Raw genomic sequence first — 4,134 nt, forward strand, 5'->3', positions numbered from 1 at the left:
TAGCTATGCCCAATGCTCAGGTACGATCACAGTGTTCCCTAGTTGGTGCTTATAAGAGAAGATGGAGACTCAAAGCAAAAATAAAAATTGCATAAAGTAAATAGATAGTCCCTTCGCAGAGGGAAGTAGAGATTTGTATAGGTGCCGGAGCTCAAGGTTTAAATTGAGAGAGAAAAATTATTTTGAGTAGCATGCTTTTCCTGTCAACGAAAACGACAAAGTAGCTCACAATACTTTCCATGCTAAACAGATTATAGGTGGTTCCCAAACAGAATGGTAAAGTTTTTACTCCTCCTCCACAATCAATCACACTCCACGACAAGCTGAATCCACAGGTACCATCCATACCAACAACATTCTTGGTGGAGTTTTGTTTCCTTATATTTGATTTGATTTTTGAGCATGTAATTGGACATCCTGAATGCCAACCACTTTCTCGTGAATGATAGTGAATCAAAATATATTGTGAGAATAACCCACCTAGCATGGAATAATATTGGATACTCCCCAACGTTTCATGAGCGGTACGGGCACACAAAAGAGAAAATTTTATTTTGAAAATTTAGAGATGACATGTACAAATTTGCTTGGAATGGCATGGAAATACCGCATATAGGTACGTATGGTGGACTCATGAGACAAAACTTGGTTTAAGGATTTTGGATGCACAAGTAGTATTGCTACTTAGTACAAATGAAGGCTATCAAATAGATTGGGAAGTAATCAAATCAAGAAACAAAAATTCACATAAGTGAGCATTGAGTCATAACTAACACCGAACAATGCACCACAATAGGATATAACTTCATTGCATAACTATTGACTTTCGTGCATGCATAGGGGATCACAAACCTTAACACTAATATTCCTACTTAAAGCATAATTACTCACTAACATGACTCACATATTACTATCGTCATGTTTCAAAACTATTACAACAAATCAAGTTTAATTTGTCCCATGATCTTCATGAAAGTTTTTATTATATACCTCTTGGATATCTATTACTTTGGGACTATTTTCATATATTTCTATTTCCCTTTCGACATGCACAAACAAATTTAAAGGAAGCACAAGAGCATAAATATTTCATCCCTCAAAAAGGTATAAGTGAAGCATTAGAGGAAATGACAAGTTATCCACAAAAGATATAAGTGTAGATCAATGAGTAGTCAAACAATTAAGGAGCTATGTGAGGACTCTCTCTCCCTCAAAATATATATATCCAGATATGAGTATTTTATTTAAACAACAAACAAAAGAAAAATAGCACTCCAAGAATAGGACGCATCATGTGAACGAATAAAAATTTAGGCTCAACACAGGCTAACCGATAGTTGACGAAGAGAGGTGGAATGCTTAGCATCCCCAAGCTTAGATGCTTGAGACTTCTTGAAATATCTACTTGGGGTGCCTTGGGCATCCACAAGCTTGATCTTTTGTATCTCGTTCAATCCTCTCATATCGTGGTTTCACCTATTCTCAAAAACTTCATCCAGACAAAACTTGAAAAGAACTCGTGAGATAGGTTAGTGCACAAAATAATAAATCAACTCTTTATGTACTGCCAAGACAAGTTGAATAATAATTGCAAACATCATCTACTATTTACTATCATTTACACAATTTATATCTATCAATATAGGATATGGAAACTATAGGATAAGTAGATAACAAAACTATGACAACAACTTGTCCAAACAGAATAGTCTGTAAAAAATTATGAAAACATTGTAATTATGTAACTCAACAAATTATAAAAATTTAGGACATGCTATAAAATTTATATGAAAACCCTGTGAAAAAATGTCAGAAACTTTCCACGTTCCAGTAAAATATGAAAATTCAAACACTAAAACACCAGTTTCTGTTTTTACACAACACCAATCAAAGCATGCAATGCAAGCATCCTAATGCAATTCCTGAAACTTTTTATTGAAAAACAAGATTATAAATAACATCTAACATACAACAACAAAATAAAATGATGCTCCTATCAAAACTCATATTATGTGACGAATAAAATATAGCTCCAAGTAAGATATACTCATAATGTTGTAGACGAAAGAGGGGATGCTTTCCGGGGCATCCCCAAGATTAGGCGCTTGAGTCTTCCTTCGATATTACCTTGGGGGTGCCTTGTGCATACCCAAGCTTAGGTTCTTGTCACTACTTACTCTCCTCATATCGGTGTCTCACGCAAAACTTGAAAACTTCAATCACACAAAACTTAACGGAACTTCGTGAGATGGGTTAGTATAATAAATAATGATCATTCACTTAGGTACTGTCAAGACAAGATTCATAATTGTTCCCACATGATAACTACTGTATTATACTATTCCCATAATTTATATTACTAAATATAAGCTTTGGGAACACAAAACAAGAAAACTATGCATGCAAAACAGAATCTGTCAAAAACAGAATAGTTTGTGAAGATCTCTAGTGTAACCATACTTCCCTATTTCTAAACATTCTGAAAATTTTGGAAAATCCAGGAAATTTATATAAATCATGTGTAAAAAATTCAGATTAAAAGCACGTTCCAGTGAATTTACAAAATTCCTGGACTGAGAGAAAAAGTTTCTGTGTTTGCACAGAATCAACTCAACTATCATCCACACTATCCCAAAGGCTTTACTTGGCACTTTATTAAAAAAAAGCTATAAAACATGATTAATATAGTAGCTTAATCATGTGAACACATCAAAACAGAAAGTAAAAGTGTTGGGTTGTCTCCCAACAAGCGCTTTTCTTTAAAGCCTTTTAGTTTGACATGATGGTTTCAATGATGCTCACATAGAAATAACTATTATAACATGCAAAAGAGCATCATGAATCTCATGACAAGCACATTTAAGTCTAAACCATTTCCTATGCATAGGGATTTTGTGAATAAACAATTTATGTGAGCAAGAATCAACTAGCATAGGAAGGCAAAACAAGCATAACTTCAAAACTTTGAACACATAGAGAGGAAACTTGATATTATTGCAATTCCTACAAGCATATGGTCCTCCCTCATAATAATTTTGAGTAGCATAATGAAGGAATTCCACAATATAACCAGCAGATAAAGCATTATTTTCATGATCTACAAGCATAGTAATTTTACTACTCACCACATAAGCAAATTTATTCACATCAATAGTAGTGCGAGCAAACTCAACAAAAGAACTATCATGTGAAGCATAATCCAATTGAAAATTAAAATCATGATGACAAGTTTCATGGTTATCATTATTCTTTATAGCATACATGTCATCACAATAATCATCATAAATAGGAGGCATGCTTTCATCATAATAATTTTCTCATCAAAACTTGGGGGACTAAACATATCATCTTCATAAAACATAGCATCCCCAAGCTTGTGGCTTTGAATATCATTAGCATCATGAATATTCAAGGAATTCATACTATCAACATTGCAATCATGCTCATCATACAAAGATTTAGTACCAAACATTTTAATAACTTCTTATTCTAACACTTGAGCACAATTTTCCTTTCTATCATTTTCACGAAAGACATTGAAAATATGAATCATATGAGGCAACCTCAATTCCATTTTTTTGTAGTTTTATTTTATAAAACCAAACTAGTGAAAAACAACAAACAAAAAGATTTAATTGCAAGATCTAAAGATATACCTTCAAGCACTCACCTCCTCGGCAACGGCACCAGAAAAGAACTTCGTTGACGGGATGTGAGTGTCGCTTACCGAACCTCCCCGGCAATGGCGCCAGAAAAGAGCTTGATGTCTACTACACAACCTTATTCTTATAGACTCGTGTTGGGCCTCCAAGCGCAAAGTTTTGTAGGACAATAACAAGTTTTCCTCATGTCGATGACCTAAGGTTTATCAATCCATGGGAGGCGTAGGATGAAGATGGTCTCTCTCAAGCAACCCTGCAATCAAATAACAAAGAGTCTCTTGTGTCCCCAACACACCCAATACAATGGTAAATTTTATAGGTGCACTGGTTCGGCGAAGAGATGGTGATACAACTGTAATATGGATGGTAGATATATATTTTTTTAATATGAAAATATAAAAACAACAAGGTAAAAAATAGTAAACAGTGAGCAAAATGTTGTATAAATGCTTGGAAAGAAGGCCTAGGGTCC

The sequence above is a fragment of the Hordeum vulgare genome, chromosome 2H, assembly GCF_904849725.1.
Source record: "Hordeum vulgare subsp. vulgare chromosome 2H, MorexV3_pseudomolecules_assembly, whole genome shotgun sequence".
Lineage (NCBI taxonomy): Eukaryota > Viridiplantae > Streptophyta > Magnoliopsida > Poales > Poaceae > Hordeum > Hordeum vulgare.